The sequence below is a fragment of the Chenopodium album genome, chromosome 8, assembly GCF_948465745.1.
Source record: "Chenopodium album chromosome 8, dcCheAlbu1.1, whole genome shotgun sequence".
Taxonomy (NCBI): domain Eukaryota; kingdom Viridiplantae; phylum Streptophyta; class Magnoliopsida; order Caryophyllales; family Amaranthaceae; genus Chenopodium; species Chenopodium album.
Genome location: NC_137841.1, coordinates 58,683,127 through 58,701,671, shown reverse-complemented (window position 1 = coordinate 58,701,671; position 18,545 = coordinate 58,683,127).

Sequence of the window (18,545 nt, the reverse complement as noted above, 5' to 3'; positions counted from 1 at the left end):
GAAATTTTAATTTTTTTTTCCTTATCTTTTCATCCATTGACAACTTAAAATCATACACAAAGCTTCAACATTCAACAATGGCGGATGATCACTCACGAATTGATATGACTAATAAAAATTAAAACACAAAATGAACCATGCCACTTCTAACAATCAATTCCGAAATTTCTAAATAAAGTCGTTCGTACAATACATTAGAAGTGGTATGGTTCAATTCTGAAATTTCTAAATCAACTATACATTAGAACCTTTACCTTGATTTTCCTATCACCAAATCTAACATCAACTTTATCTATCATCAAAATGTTCTAACATATTAAATTGATTATAAACTATTAAATTATGCAAGTAAAAAAGAAAAAAAAATTTGAAGCATATGAGATTATGAAGGTTGAAGATGAATTGCCCGTTAAATATGAAGTGCGCCATTGAAGATGTATGAAGCTATCAAAATAGAGATGAAATGTTTTTTTTTTAATTCATTTTGGACAACTCACTTCAATTTTATAATTTATTTGGATGGTTGTTTATAAATTATAATATTATAACTTGGAAAAAAAAAATTTATCCTCCATAAAGATAAAAACCAAACAACACTTTGCTGACTGGTCGCTGACTTGTCATGACTTAAATGATGTGTAAATTAGATTTTAAATTTTTAAAAAAATTTAATATTTAAAGGCTAAGATTAAACAACAAACACAATAAACGGTTCAGATTTAATCTCTTAGCGTAGTCGATCATAGTCTTCCGTAGTCGACGACTATAGTAGAAGCTTCCAATAGAAATAAAAGGAACATAATTCTTACTTTGATTCTCTTTGATTGCAACTATAAAATAATAAACGAGTTAGTAACTTCAAGGAAAAATAATAAAACAATAATTAAATTAAATTAGGTTAAATAGAGTGGATTTGGGGCCAAACCCTCAAACAGTTTTACCTTTCACGCCTTGGCTTAAGGACAAAACCACGAGTAAAGTATGGACTCCTTGGAGTGCTTGAAGAGAGAATTTTGAAAGAAGAAGGGTAGACTAGTGTTTAGGCTAGAGCATAGAAGAGAGAAAAAGAGAGAATTAATTGATGCCCCAGACATCAGAAATGAGGTGGTATTTATAAAAAAAATGAGTAAAGGGAACACACGGAACCCTAAAAAGATAAAAACCCTAAAAATTAGCATCGTGACACGGTGCCAGGCACCGTCAGACGGTGGACAATCTCGTGACACGGTAGACAACACTGTGGCGCGAAAAATAGGGTATGGGGGATAAAACACGTGAAGGGTTTACGCGAAAAGGACACAAAGATGCCCCGTGTCACAGCACATGCACCGTGTCACGGGGAATCCCATCGTGGCGCGACATTGAATCCCGTGACACGGTGCTTACTGCCGTGACAACCTTTTTAAGTGTCGATTGATAATTTTGGGCCATTTCTGATTTATTATTTATTAATTGGGCCAAAATAATAAAATAAATAAAATAAAAAAGGTTTGGGCTAAAATTAAAAATAAAATAAAAAAGTATTGGGTTAAAATTAAAAATAAACTATGCTTTGACTAAACATCAAGACTGATCCATGGATTATTAAAAACTGATTTTGATTAAATACGATTTTTTAAGCACTCTCGAGATTAAATACTGAACCCGACCAATAGCAGCGGTGAAAGATTGTTCATCATCGGGTTTGGTTTTGGGGAGACATTTTTAGGTGTCTACAGAAGCCCCTACTTTGACTGAGTTTGTAGAAACGTCAGTTTCGAAAACAATAGTCAAAGTAGTCGATAGGGACGGAGAATGATTTAAGACGTTCTGCGATCCTAAATCACTCTGTATACGCCGATACCTGCAGAAAAATGTTAGTTCTACATATAAAAGAGTAAAAGGATAGAATACGTATCTAAAACCAATGTATCGGTGACAAATGAGTTTGGTAGCTTCCTATTCTTGAAGGAATCCACCGGACGATGTTTCGCTGAAATATTTTCCATTCCTGAGGAAAGTCGATTGATGAACTTGGTAGCTTTCTAAGCCTGAAAAAACCTACCGGATGATACTTTCCATGCCTGAAGAAAGTCAACGTATGATTTTGGTATTTTTCTATGCTTGAAGAAATCCACCGATAATGATTTCCATGCTTGAGGAAAGCCGACTTGGCGGTTTTCTATACTTGAAGAAAAATCCACCGATAACGCTTTCCATGCTTGAGGAAAGCCGACTTGGCGGTTTTCTATACTTGAAGAAAAATCCACCGATAATGTTTTCCATACTTGAGGAAAACCGACTTGGCGGTTGTAGACACCTAAAAATGTCTCCCCAAAACCAAAGCCGATGATGAACAACCTTTCACCGCCATTATTGGTCGGGTTGAGTATTTAATTTTTGGAGTGCTTAAATCCATATTTCCATTTCAAAAACCAACCCAATTCCTAGCCTATTTCCCCCAAACCATAACTTATTTTCCTCTTTTCGTACCTTTAAACCCAAAATATTTCATTTCGTATCCTTTAAAATCATTCATTTCGTGTCCTTTTTATAAAACGTTTGATCCATTTTATTTTGATCCATAATCTGGGTCCAGTGATTTAATAGTTGGATTGGGATTTAAAAGAGCTTTCCAACGATATATTATAAGCCCAAATCCGAGTTATAACGAATAAGTTATGGCCAAAATATTAAACTGAGCCCAAACCAAACCTAAGCCCACCTTACCTACGACCCAATGATCATGAGGAGGGTCCAAATTATTTAATCCCATTCCTAAACCAATTAGGATTAATTGGAAGCTTCTATAAGTTTCTAAAATATATTAATTATCCTTTTTGAAAAGATAAGATTAAAGAGTTTGAAATTGAACAAAACTTTTCTTTTTGAAAATCCTATTTCTATCCGAATTGAAAGACGTTCAAAGATAGACAGATATTATTTTCGTGCCTCATAGTTTTTATCCAGATATTATATGGTTGGATAGACCTTGAAATTATCTTTCCAATGATATATTATAATATCAATTCCGAGCTATAACGGAAAAGATATGAATAAAATGTCAAACTCTATCCAAAACTGACACCGTCTCACTATTTCAGCAATATCTTTTTTTCTACAAAATATTTTAATCTGATTCTAATTGGGTTAGAAATTATACTTCAAGAGCTTTCCAACGATATCTTATTCATCTTATTCCAATTTCTGGATCAAAAGATATAATAAAAACAAAAAACGCAAAAACTGTTGTCTATCGCAAGAGTTTTAATCCGATTCGAACTCATCTTTCTTGATTCTTCGACCCTCTTTTTTCCCTATAAATAGAGGTCATATCTCCCCTTTTTCAATAATCAACAAGCTTGATCATCAAATAATTCTCTTCTCCCTCTTTAGCCTAAAACACTAGCCTCCCTATTCTTTCATTACTTCCTTAAGCACTCCAAGGAGTTCATACAATACCCAAAGTTATATACTTTAACCAAGGCGTGAATGGTACAAATAACTGAGGGTTTGGACCAAATCAAATCTACATTTATTTAATTTAATTTTCATTTGATTTATATTTTAATTGAAGTTACTAACAATTTATTCATGATGTAACAATTTAAAGGAACGCGCGAAATGTTAGTAATTAATTAATTTAATTACTCTTATTTTATTTTCTTATTGCTAGTATCATGATTAGGGTTATTTTATATTTGATTTGACTAACATTATTATTGTCAAATTGCTTCCAATATTAATGTATTTTATTATTATTTATGGTCACCATATTGCATGTTTAAAGGGAATATGTAATTGAAAATCACGCCTATTAAGATAATTTGGACAACCGGTTTAGGATCCTTTTTAATCTTGTTGTTTAATCAAGTGATCACTAATATTTTAGAATTATGTGTTGCATTAATATTAAACCAATTTAGCTTAATAATAGTTTGGAGCAAATTGAATCTTTGTTTGCATGCCTTTGAGATTGCAGGAATCACTTTTCACTATAAGAATCGAGTAGAGGCCAATACGGGCGAATTCGACTCCATGACTCACTTCGTACCATCATCCCCGATCCTCCTTTCGTGGTTCCGAACCATATGGAGTTAGTAATCTCATGGATTATGAATGGGGTGTAACCTTCACGGGTCAATCGTTGTTGCCTTTCGTTGTCCCTTATCGTGGTTGCCTTTTATGATCCGTGAACGGTTTACAAGTTCCTTAAAAACTTGTTGGCGGCTCCCTACTTTCCTTGTCCCTAATCGTATATGTCAATTCTCACTTCCTAAGAGTGCCAAGCATTTTCACCACATGCTTTTAACGTAGGCGCACTTTGAGCGACGCCTACAATTTGGCGACTCCACTGGGAGGATTCTTGGTTATTTATCGATTTGAGTGATCGGTATTTAATTAAGATGAGTGGATGAGACTTGAAAGATTCTTGAATTGTATTCCTGCGATTTAATTGAGATTGTCACATATGCATATGATTTTTTTAGGTTACCTATTTTGCCACAATAGTACGTGTTCTACGTATGTGGCTAGCCCGGGGATTTAAGCTCTATCAACCCAAAAACGCTCATGGCAATAAGGGTTCATTCGAATTTTTAAATCCACCCAAACCATGGAGTCGAGTTCGATTTTATCACAAACTCGCGGAGCCGCCCGTTGGCATACACCCTCAAGGGAGGCTGCCTTGCTAACGCGTCCAAACTCTTAACCATGGTACCCTTTGACACCGAAAAGCTTGACCATATTGGAACTTAGATCTTGACTTTAGGTTGCGAACTTCATTGCATCATTCGTGACGATGTGCTTATATGTGAATTTTTTTTATTGATTTTTTTTATCAAACCCTTTTTATTTTTATTTTTTTTAGAGTCGAGTCATAGATTTTTTTTTTTTTTGAGTGACCCGGATTTTTATTCCCGTATACAGCACAAGAGTCAACTTGTTTTGGTCATAGCCGGAGTTCTAGAAAAAGTTTTGTGTCGTGTAACCTATGGATCTGTAGCCCCGAGTTTTATCTTTCACTTGGAGCTGGTTTCGTCCTAATCAGAGTCACAGATCAAAAGTTATAACCAATATACTAAAGCCTGTCCAGTTTAGGTGTCTTTTGAACGTTACCTTTTTTATTTTATTTTTATTTTTTTTTAAAAAAAAAATCGTGTCAAGCTAGTCTTTTCCAAGTCCTTTAATCCGTGTCAACTCGTATAACATAGGATTATTGAATTTTATTTTTATTTATTTATTTTTTTTATACCCATGAGTCTTAACTCTTCTAGAATTCTAGTCCTCTTCCTAGTTTCTTGTGATCGATTTTTGTGCTAACATTAACATGTGTTCTTTGTCTTTGATTGTGGTTGATCTTATTTATGACTAACGATTGCCAATGGACCGTTTTCACCTAGTAAATAGCATAAACATTAAAATTGGACAAAATTAATCAAGTTAGTTTGTCTTTTAGTTTTCCGTGCTATTTAGTCATTGGGTCCTTTGTTTTTTACAACTTCCTCATGTCTAGTCATGCGATTATACCACGAGTCTTAATAAACTCATCTAATCTCACATGTTGAGTCATTGCACACACTTTGTCTTCGAGTAATGCACTATATTGTTTATGATCGTATACTAGGACCATGCATGCGTCGTTTTCCGTCGCAATAGGAATGAGTGGAGTATTTCCTATCAGTTTTCAAAATTTTTCATACACTCTTCCTTTTCAATCTGAGTATTGAATCAAAGCATTAAGTGAGCTCATTTTGTTCTATAATACTCGAGTTCAAGAATCACTAGTTAAGAGTTGGAAGAATAAGGGGAACGTCATTCCTTCCTTCTTTTCTTTCAATCAAAGCATCAGCAATAACAAAATTCTTATTCCTCTTGGCGGTAACAAATAATTCATAAGCAACCATGAAGACGAAGCACAAGACAAGTCTCTATACAAGATTTCATTTTTTTTTCTTTTCTTCTTTCGTTTCATACCTTTTCCCCTAATAAGTCTAGCATAGGTTCTCCTTATCCTTGTGTCTATATGCCATGTTCCATCAATGAGCATTTCTTTCCTTTACATTCGATCATGTCATTCGCAAAAATAAAAAAAAATTGTCGAACTGAACACAAGGTACACCAATGACTTGAGGCACCTTTGGAACCCTGTCATTCCCTATAAACCATTTAATCACATATCCATTTCTTCGTCAACCACTTTGAGCCTCGTCTAACGATTGACCTTATTTATTCAACCCACATTCACTTAACCCTGGGATGGGAAGGTGTGCAATTTGTGTAACAATCAGAAAGCAAGTTCAAATTAAAAAAAAAAGGAAAAGAATAAGTAAATAAAAAAAAATGTCTAAAGGCAAGTGTTCCAATGTCTTTGATGTGAACACGTCTCAAATTGCGTCTCCCATCGAGTGCTCGGTACCGTGCCTGAGAAACATGAATGCTAAGTGAGTGATGGATCGCATGATCTGAGATTGCCTACATTGATTCAAAAGAATGAAAAAAATTTTAAGCAAAAAAAAAATGTTGAAAATAAACTTGCAAAATTTAAAATTTTCAAATTCACAATTACACATCTTGGGGGCTTCTCTCGGGTCTTGAGCCTTTTACCCCTTTCTTCCTTAAACCATCAACTTAACCACATTACAACCCTTGAAAGACCTCTTTGAGGTGTACATACACTTGTGCAAAGTTCGGTTAGAGCTACGTTGGCCTGATTCCTAACGGATACGTAGGCAACCTCACATCGAGGTGCGGCCACATTCACATTCATATCCACATTCATATTCATATCCATGCATGATCGAGTCAAAGAATATACATTGCTTACCCCTACCCATTTATAGCTAGACTTGGGGGCTTGAACCCACATCATTTAGCCTACCCAGCCTAAAGAGTCATCATTTTTGACTCTTCTCACATCTATTTCCATCACCATAACCCTTGCAACCATCTTTAGTATCACATTCACATACTTCACTCACACATCCATATCCATATCATCCTCCCTTTAAGAACCCTTTATCATGGAATCTTGTTTCAACACTGTGCATGTTTCATCATCTTTCAGGACAACATTCATTATGCAATACTCAATAATCACTTCATCTATATACGTGCTTAGCTTCCAGACCTAAGTGACGTTCAAGATCGTTTCTTTACACCATATATGATGCTTAGCTCCATGACCTAAGTTCATTCATCGTGTCACATGATGTAATTGTCCTTAACCTCCTGGCCTAAGGACATGCATCATGCATACATTACTTTCAAGAAAAGCAATCCAATCCATGCGATTCATTTTGTCTTGCTCAAGGAGGAAGTTCAAAACTTCTTCCCTTTTTCGTTATTTTATTTTGGGGAAGTTCAAAAAAAATTTCAAAATTTTTATCGAGGGAAGTTCGAAAACAAAACTTCATTTTTCACGTCTTTCTTTTTCGGGAGAAAGTCAGTACCATCCACTCGTCTCATGACAAAAATTGACAGAAATTTTTTGCTTTTGCATCTTCGTTTGCTTGTGTCTGCACACACACATATACGCACACACACACTCACAAATCATACACATGTCATGTCACATCAAGTCAAACTTGGTCAAGTCAGTGGTCAAGTCAATCACAATATGTACGAGTCCATTGGCAAATTTATTTTTGCAGGTCTCATCTACAACCCACGTTCGGGGATAAGCGGACCATTTACAACCAGCCCACGTCCGGGGACAAGCGGACCATCTACAGCCTACGTCCGGGGACAAGCGGACCATTTACAGCCCACGTCCGGGGACAAGTGGACCATTTACAGCCCACGTCCGGGGACAAGCGGACCATTTACAACCAGCCCACGTCCAACAGCCCACGTCCGGGGACAAGCGACCATCTATAGCCCACGTCCGGGGACAAGCGGACCAACTACAGCCCACGTCCGGGGACAAGCGGACCATCTACAACCCACGTTTGGGGACAATCGAACCACCATCATTTCATGATGCAAGGTTCTCGATACACAGAGACTTGCAATCTCATCATACCCAAAATATTTCATTTCGTATCCTTTAAAATTATTCATTTCGTGTCCTTTTTATAAAACATTTAATCCATTTTATTTTGGTCCATAATCTGGGTCCAATGATTTAATAGTTGGATGGGGTTTAAAAGAGCCTTCCAAAGATATATTATAAGCCCAAATCCGAGTTATAACGAATATGTTATGTCCAAAATATTAAACTGAGCCCGAACCGAACCTAAGCCCACCTTACCTACGACCCAATGATCATGAGGAGGGTCCAAATTATTTAATCCCATTCCTAAACCAATTAGGATTAATTGAAAGCTTCTATAAGTTTCTAAAATATCTTAATTATCCTTTTTGAAAAGATAAGATTAATGAGTTTGAATTTGAATAAAACTTTTCTTTTTGAAAATCCTATTTCTATCTAAATTGAAAGACATTCAAAGATAGACAGATATTATTTTTTGTGCCTCATAGTTTTTATCCAAATATTATATGGTTGGATAGCCCTTGAAATTATCTTTCCAATGATATATTATAATATCAATTCCGAGATATAACGGAAAAGATATGAATAAAATGTCAAACTCTATCCAAAACTGACACCGTCTCACTATTTCGGCTATATCTTTTGTTCTACAGAATATTTTAATCTGATTCTAATTGGGTTAGAAATTAGAATTCAAGATCTTTCCAACGATATCTTGTTCATCTTATTCCAATTTCTAGATCAAAAGATATGATAAAAACAAAAACCGCAAAAACTGTTGTCTATCGCAAGAGTTTTAATCCGATTCGAACTCATCTTTTCTTGATTCTTCGACCCTCTTTTTTCCCTATAAATAGAGGTCATATCTCCCCTTTTTCAATAATCAACAAGCTTGATCATCAAATAATTCTCTTCTCCCTCTTTAGCCTAAAACACTAGCCTCCCTATTCTTTCATTCCTTCCTTAAGCACTCCAAGAAGTTCATACAATACCCAAAGTTATATACTTTAACCAGGGCGTGAAAGGTACAAATAACTGAGGGTTTGGACCAAGTCAAATCTACATTTATTTAATTTAATTTCCATTTGATTTATATTTTAATTGAAGTTACTAACAATTTATTCATGATGTAGCAATTTAAAGGAACGCGCGAAATGTGAGTAATTAATTAATTAATTTAATTACTCTTATTTTGTTTTCTTATTGCTAGTATCATGATTAGGGTTATTTTATATTTGATTTGACTAACTATATTATTGTCAAATTGCTTCCAATATTAATGTATTTTATTATTATTTATGATCACCATATTGCATGTTTAAAGGGAATATGTAATTGAAAATCACGCCTAATAAGATAATTTGGACAACCGGTTTAGGATCCTTTATAATCTTGTTGTTTAATCAAGTGATCACTAATATTTTAAAATTATGTGTTGCATTAATATTAAACCAATTTAGCTTAATAATAGTTTGGAGCAAATTGAATCTTTGTTTGCATGCCTTTGAGATTGCAGGAATCACTTTTCACTATAAGAATCGAGTAGAGGCCACTACGGACAAATGTGACTCCATGACTCACTTCGTAACATCATCCCCAATCTTCCTTTCGTGGTGCCGAACCATATGGAGTTAGTAATCTCATGGATTATGAATGGGGTGTAACCTTCACGGGTCAATTGTTGTTGCCTTTCTTTGTCCCTTATCGTGGTTGCCTTTTATGATCCGTGAATGGTTTACAAGTTCCTTAAAAACTTGTTGGCGGCTCCCTACTTTCCTTGTCCCTAATCGTATATGTCAATTCTCACTTCCTAAGAGTGCCAAGCATATTCACCACATGCTTTTAACGTAGGCGCACTTCGAGCGACGCCTACAACGGTTTTCTATACTTGAAGAAAAATCCACCGATAATGTTTTCCATGCTTGAGGAAAACTGACAATTGATATAATCGCTGAAATTTGCAAGTGTATGATGGTTTGATTATCCCCAAACGTGGGCCGCAGATGATTTACCTTCAAGTCGACTATCCGACTATATTAATAGGTGTTTAAATTTTCGAAAATGCAACCCTAATGCTTGTTAGGGGTAAATAGGTAATTTTGGTATCAATTATAATTTTTCGCGCAATTCTAGTGAGAAGATAACTGACCAAAAATTGCGGAAAATCGTTCCAACTTGGTCAAAGATGCTAAAATATCTGCCAGAAGGCTTAGACCATGGCGCACAACAGGGCACCGCGCCACGTGGACAAATCTCGCGACACGGTGTCTGACCCCGTCAAACGGTAGGGAATCCCGTGTCGCGGGGATTTCTTTTGTGCTGGGATTGTTCACTCGCCTGGATATTTTCACAGTGCCACGCGCAAACATGCTATTACAAGATAACAAGATTCGTGCCACGGGAAATGCGTAGCTTAACGGCATTTCGGACTTTAAATACTAGTTGCTTCTTCCCCATTTTCTCACTTCTTCTTCACCATTTTCAATCTCGATGTCCTACTGTTCTCTTTCCTTCTTTTTTTTTTCTTTTATATTTATCCGGCCACCGTGCCACGGCTGACAACACCGGCGTGCGAGAGTACCCATCGTGACACGGTGTCCGTACCTATGCACGACCATTTTTTTTCACCGTTTCTTGTTGCTGCCATCTAAGGTTGCCTCTGCTGCCATCATTTCACCGTGACACGGGGTATCTCTACCGTGGCGCGACATTAGGCCACCGTGTCACGGTGGTTGCATTTGTTGCTCTGCAGCACTTCCGCGATTTTTCGAGCTTTTGGAACTCAAATCTCCACCAAATTTTCTCTGATTTTTTGCTAGTTTCCTCATTTTCGATTTCTCACAAGGATCCATGTAAGTTTCCCTTGCTTATGTCTCAAATTTTGTTGTAAATTCCATACTTGCTTAAAACCCTAAAAAATCAAATTGGGGGTTTTTGATTTTGAGCTTCCATGTCAAAATTCTTGCTATGAATTGACTTGTATATGAATGTATGTTTGTTTGTGACAATTTGAGACCAATTTGTTGTGTTTTGGAGGGAAATTGAGCAAATCACCATTTTTTTAGTACTACTTGTATGAAATGGTGTTCTTGTTGTTCATGTTATTCTTTTGCACTTGAAATGGTGATATATTAGTTGTAGATCTTGTTAAATATGCCATGATGTGTCGATCTATCGTTCTTTTGCAATTTTGAAACATGCTCTGTTTTAAGTATGTACTATATTGTTATGGAGAACATAGTATCATGCAATTAGGAGAACTAAATACTAGAAATAATTCCATTATTTTGCTAATTTTTAGCCTTGAGGTAAAAATTTTGCGTATAATAGAAAATGCAGCTTGAGGTAACTGTTAAGCCACTTTTGAATAAATAACTAAATAACTTAGGAAATGATTCTAAGGATTTAGATTATTATTTTTGTAATAGCATGCCTAGACAACGGGATCGCGATCTTTCTACTCGTGGCCGGCGTTAGGCTTTTCTGGAGGACACTCCCACAGTTCCTGAGGGTATGGACGACGATGCCTTAGAGACTAAGCCTCACCCTTCTTCGAGTAGGGGCAGGTGGATTCCACCTCCGTGGACGCCAGATGAGTTGGTTATCTGCCGTGAGAACCACGTTTCTCATCGTCCACTTGCCGGCATAGTAGATGGTACGCTTTGCCATCATGGATCCGGAGTTGGAGATTTAATTCCCCGGATATATGGGATTATTACGAGGGATCCTGTTACGAATGCCTTGTGAGAGTCTGCTGGTTTAGGAGATTTTTATTCGGCGGTCGTAGGATTTCGCAACCCCCGGGGTTGTGGCTTGACAGTTATTCGTGCGTTGTTGGAGTATTTTTGGGATACTACCAACACTTTTCACTTTGCTTGGGGTGAGATGACAGTGACCCCCTGAATTTTAGCATGATCAGCGGCTTATGCTTCACCAATCGAGTCGTACGGCAGATTCCTGACCTTACTTGGGGGGTGGATGAGGTAGCAGATTTGTTAGGTCCGGTTGTTCAGCATATCAAGACTCAGCCGGTGCCTCGAGGTGGTCCTAAGAGCGGGCGATCAGAGTTGGCCTCTGTTCTGGCCTGTGGCTTTGACATGGATGAGACATCACCTTGACAGGGGAATAAACGCGTCGTCAATTGTCTATCCCTAGATCAAATACAATTTATACAACCTAAACAAACCTAATACGAGTATAAGGCAAGCATAGGGGTCGAACCACAGAGAACGGTAAACACCACCAAATGTTATCAACAATTAAGCTAGTCCGGAATAGGGGATAAATAAACTAAAGTCTAAAAATGCTAAAACAAGAAATAAAACATTAAGGGAAATGGTTTAGGTATAGCATTCACTTGAACATAAACAAAGGCATAGAAATTGAATTAATTATGAACTAAACATGCTCGAATATCGAAATTAAGAATCCAATCTAGCCGCCTTCCGGGGTCAATTGGCTTCTCCTAACATAGCCTCTATGTTTCCACATTAGAACCATATACTAGGAGGTACTATTAAATAACAATCGATAGTAATGAACCTTAACTAAGTCAACTTCCGTTTCTTGTTAGCAAAGATTCACCTTTAATCAACCAACAATGTGCACTTGCAAGAAGATTAAAGAATATCAAGCATATAAAGACTTTAATCACAAATAAATCAATTCTAAACCCTAGAACATGCTCAAGGTCCAACTACACCACAACCATCCCCTTAATGGGGAAATTACTCACTAATCATGATAATAACAAGATTAATCAACAAATAATCAAGAATCAACATGATCAACAAGCAATACCAACAACTAAAATAATAATCAAAATAAACAAATAAAAATAGAGGAGAGAGAGTAAGAAATTTCTCATTAATTGAAGATGAAGGTCTACAAAGGATTGAACAAGCTCCTTCTTCAAAATCCAAGTTCATTAATGAAGAAAACCTCACTTTCTCTCTCTAACAAAGAAGACTAATCCTAACCTAACCTAAAACTAATTAGAGAGAAGCTCTCCTAAAACTAATTAGAGAGTAGAATAGATATTTATTCCACCCTCCCCCCAAAACGTTCTAAAAAAGGGACTTATATAGTCCGTATAGAGTCAGCTGAGAAAAGGAGAGGTCCGACCGAACAAATGGGAAGGTTCGGCCGGACTACAGGGTAGGTTCGGCCGAACCATGGGTAGGTTCGGTCGAACCTCCCTGATCCTGGTCTGGTCGAACTCCTGTGGTTCGGCCACTCCTGCATAACTGCCAATTTTCATCTTGCCCCTGCCTCGAAGTTCGGCCGAACCACTGGGCAGGTTCGGCCACACCTTGGTTCGGCCACACCATCAGGAGGTTCGGCCGAACCTCTTCTGAATCATGCTTCCTCTAGCTTCCTTTGAGCTTAGCTTCCTCCTCTTGAAAATCTCGATGGTTCCTACAAAGCATAAGCATGAAAAGCAAAATAAGAACAAAGCGGGAAGACTAAGAAAAGGGAGGATAAAGGAGAAAGAAAAGAGAAAGCAAAGCTAAGTAAAATGCTTAGAAAGAGGGCCAAACAAGTGCAAACGAGGGGAGAATCCTTAGAGAAAAAGGATAAAAGAGTGGCATAAATGCCACTCATCAAAATAAAGAACGAAATATAACAAATCAAAAGCAAATAAAATACGAAAATAAACTAAAAACTACGAAAAGAATTAAAACACGACAAAATTACCAAAATAAACTAGAAACTTTATTAAAGAGAAAACAAGAGAAAGAAAAGAAAATAAGATAAAATAAACACGAAAATGACTCTAAAACTACTCCCTAAGAGTGACATAAATGTCACTCATCACACCTGAGCAGCGAGTGCGGATCTTCATTTTGATTCTCATTTTCGTGACTCTTTCTCCTGATAGGAGTTCACGTGCGCTCGTTTGCTACCTTCCTTCTTTGGTCAGGATCGGCAAGATAGGATCCTATAGTTGGGCCAACCTTGGATATGTTGATCTTCTCTCGTCGCTACATCATGGTTATAGGTAGCTGAATGACCAGGCCCTTGTCACTGTCTACAGTTTATGGAGAGTCGTAGAGGTGACGAACTTTCTTCTTCTTGTTTTGTTTTCAACCTGTTTAACTCATGTGCTTAGAGACTACTTTTCATTGCAGTTGTGGTTCTATGAGTACTTTCCGGGATTTGCCCCTCGACGGCGTCGCAGAGCAGTTAATGATTTCCTTGTCGGAGCTAGCTGGCGTGATCGAGGTGAGTCACGAGTGGAGTCCGTCTCTACGCTGCGCGGGGTGCTGTACCGAGGCAAATCTTCTGTTGGTGTAATAATTTATCTTGCAGCAGTTTATTCTCTACCTTGATGTTATTTTTTGGCATTCATTGCAACTTTTTATGGTTTTCAGGTTGCTGTTGAGATCCTGTATCGGCCTTGGGCTGGGATGCCTGATCTTCCCGAGGCCTTGCGGTTTTCGGCGTACGGTACTATTTTTGTTGGTACTGGACGCTTTGCTTGGTATCTTGGGGAGCGCGTTGTTCGTCAGCACAACGCTGATCGCTTTGTGGTGCCTTTGCCACCGCCGGAGTCGATGTTGGACTCACGTTTGCTTAGTGTAGACACCCATTTGTGTCTCCCCAAAACCAAACCCAGTGATGAGTACCTTTCACGTCGAATCATAATCGAATGAAACGAAAGTGTGGAAAGGTCTAGTGTTGCGGAAAGTTTTATTTTCTTTTCTTTTCTTTTCTCTTCTCTCTGTTTTTGAAAACTTTATTTTAAGAAAACAGCCAATCCAGTTTGGTTGGTGCATGATATGGGTCAAATATTGGTGTAGTTGGATGGGGCTTGCAAAGACCTTTCCAACGATATATTATAAGCCCAATTCCGATGAATATTGAGGAATTTATGGCCAATTTACTAAACTGGGCCCGGTTTGAGTTTTAAGTACGGCCCAATGATCTAGGGGAGGGCCTAATATGATTTATCATTCCTAATGTAATTAGGAATGGTTTTGGTCTTCTAGAACATTCTAGAAGGTTCTCATCATTCGTAATTCAATTAGGATTCTTTAGAGTTTTAATTAGATCAAATAGCATTTTCGACTGAAATTATATTATTTTATCTTCCAGTATGGGAATTTTATCAGAATTTCGAAAATGCGTTAAAAGCTGGTTTGGCGTCCAACCCCAGGCCTTGGTGCCTGGAACCAGGATTGGCGCCAGACGCCAGCCATTGGCGCCTGGCGCTAGCCACTGGTCCTGGCGCCAATGAACTAGGGCTGGCGCCAAAGTGGTTCTGTGGTCTTCAGACTCTGTTTTGATAAATTATCTTTTTTTGGCTGATTTTCTCTATAAATATCGTATCAAAACTCCGTTTTCATTCACGGATTGTCAACACGAATACACCATCAATTCTCATCAATTCTCTTCATTCATCATCTTTCGTTCATCAATCATCAATAACATTGATTCTTTAGTATTCTTTTCTATTTTGCTTTTTAATACAAAATTCCGCATTCACAAGATCTAGATACACCTAGCCATATTCGAAGTTGCCTTTGCCCTAGACGTGAAAGGTTTTAATTTCTGAGGGTTTGGTCCCAAATCTCTCTTTCCATTATTTAATTTAATTGTTTGTTTATTTTCCTTGAAGTTACTAACGTGTGTATTTTGTAATTAGAAAGAGGTACGAGGCATCCAAGTAAGTACTTTAATGGTCTAATTGATTTCATGATGTAGATATCATGTTTATATTGTTATTATGATATTCCTAGTATCATGTCTAGGGTAATTTTAATATTAAATATGATTGTTACGATGCCTTTTATTCTCTTCCTAATATTTATGATTGTTAGTATCATGTTAGGGTTAAAGATTTGATTTTTATTGTTTAGTGACATGCTAGGGTTTGTTATTAATCTTGTTAGTATCATGCCTAGGATCTTGCTATGCCTTAACATGATTATGATGATTATAATGATGATTAATATTATTGTTATTAATGATATTGATTATTTATTATGTTGCTTGATATTTATTTTATTGCTTGATCACCTTTATTGCATGTTAAAGGGAATTGGTATTTGCAATCACGCTTAATAAGATAATTAATAATCTTTTTAGGGTTAATTTTGATTATAATTCAAGTGATCACCAATAATAGCTTATTTGTGCATTAAATTCAACCAACATAGATTAAACAGGTTTAGGGTTAATCCTATTGATTGTATGTTAGTCAGAAAGCGCACATGAATACGAGCAGAATAAAGTAGAGGCCTATTATTAGGGCAGGTTCAATCTCTTTTAGGTTGGATTTGTACCATCATCCCCGAACCCTTATTTGGTTCATGACCTTATGGAGTTGACGATCTCTTGGATCGTTAAGGGGTGTAACCTTCACCTCGTGAACGGTTTACAAGTTCCTAAAAAACTTGTTGGCGACTCTTTTGCTCTATCTTCTTCCCTTTTGGACGCCACCGTACTTTAGTGTATGATCACAGTGGGGTTCGAGCTAGTGGGATTTTTAAAGGCTTGAAACTATTCCCTACAGTTTTTGGCGACTCCACTTGGGAGGATTTCTATTTTAATTCCTGAATTTGTTTCGGGAATGATTTAGAATGAGTGGATGAGACTCGAAAAGTTCTAAGTATTTCATGTGCGTAATTTTGATTAACATTATTGTCATATGCATAAAAAGGTTCTCATTGGAAAGACCATCCGTAATGAGTCAAAAACATAGGATTTTACACGTAGGAAATTTGAGAAATGTCTTTCACAACTAGGACTGAAATAACACCACGCGAAACTGGATGATTTTATTGAGCACAGAAAGCTGCTGAGGCATGTGGGAAGTAGCGTCAGGGGCCAGAGCTTGGCGCCACACTTTTAGCCGTAGCGCCAGACGCCAATATTGGTGCCAGGCGCTACAGTTAAAAGTTGGCGCCAGTCTCTGTTTGCTGGCGCCAATTTCCCCCAATACCGAGCAAGAAATATGCGTTCTAATTTCGACCGGTTTTTCGTATTGTTTGCTCGATCCTACTTCCTGATTGAATTTTTTCTCACTTTTCTGAAACCCATATGTGTTCTACATATGGACATAACCCTCTGGGAATTCATGCTCCATCTACCCGATTGAACGCTCCTGGCAACAAAGGGTACATCCGAGATGTTAAATTCACCAAACCATGGAAGCGAGTTTTTTTTCTAAAACTCGCGGTGTCCCATCCACTCGCGCCAACCCTTCACGGTTAGGCTTCCGCGCGGTGCATCGGACAATTAACCATGGACCCTCTATTGACTAAACCATATCTCGAACTTTAGAGAACTAGAGCCATGGTTAGGTTGCGAACTCATTGCATCATATTGTGCCTACTTGACTAATTGTGCATTATTTGTTGCGCATATATATTCTATGCTCCTCCTAACCGTTTGTTTATTTGTGTTGAGATTATAATTAATGACTTAAAGAACTTTGCCTAATTAATTAATTAATTAATTAATTCGAGTCAATAAAGTTTTTCTTCTTTTAATCGGAATTGACCTAGTACGACTTTAGGCATACCCAAGTTGACTAATAATATCGAAAACAGTCCCAGACCGAGGCTCCAATATTGGTGCCAAAATCTGGGCTGTAGCGCCACTGTGTGGTGTGTAGCGCCAGACATTTACTAAAAAGTCTGGCGCCAACCACCATATTGTGACGCCAGTCCTGTCGCTTGGCCGACAGTTCAGATTATTTGTCGAGTCATCACCTAATGTCTAATTATTCTGTTTCCTGTTTAATTCGGTTAATTCTGCTTAATTGAATCAATATTAGAGTTTAGGCACTAAGTCCCATGGTCTTACACAAGAGTCCAAGCATGTCACTTACACTCAATACACACACCATTACACATGTCTTGACCATGATTAAGGGAGTCTTGTGTGCGCGCGTTATTTTTCGTCATTTTTTTTAGGGGGGTAAGTCGGATATTAATCCTCCAATAAATAGTACTTAAGTTCCCTAAACACATGTACATTATTGCTCCCTAAAAATATGCATACTTTTTTCTTAAACAAAAGCCATAAAGTCAAAACTGATTCGAGTCAAGTAATTAAAACGCAAACTGGCTTAATCTACAGCGCGTGGTCAAGAAAGAAAGGACGATTAATCAAAGATAACCTCTTCGTACAAGTCCAACTTTTTGACAAACCTATAGCTCGCAAGAGGAAAGCAAGAGTTATAATGGCAACTCAGGAAGAAGTTAACGATCTCAAGAACCAACTGGCTACTGTAACTGAGACACTAAAGCTTCTCGCACTTAAGATCGAAGATCCCGCGAAGCAACAACAGATGGACCTCATGCAAGAAAGCCTAAGCAAGTTGTCCAGCGACTACAAGTTTCAAGAACTCACATCCCAAGGGGTCTTGGTGGATAAGGATCTTCTTCCGCAGAAGTTCAGTGCCAACGACATCCCAAAGTTTAGGGCAATCGACAACCCCTACTTCCATCTAAGGGCATTTGAAACAATAATGAGTATCAAGGGTATCGATAAGAAAATTTTCCCTTCTCTGTTCTCGCTATCTCTCGAGACCGTTTTCCAACAATGGTTCTTTTCTCTTGAA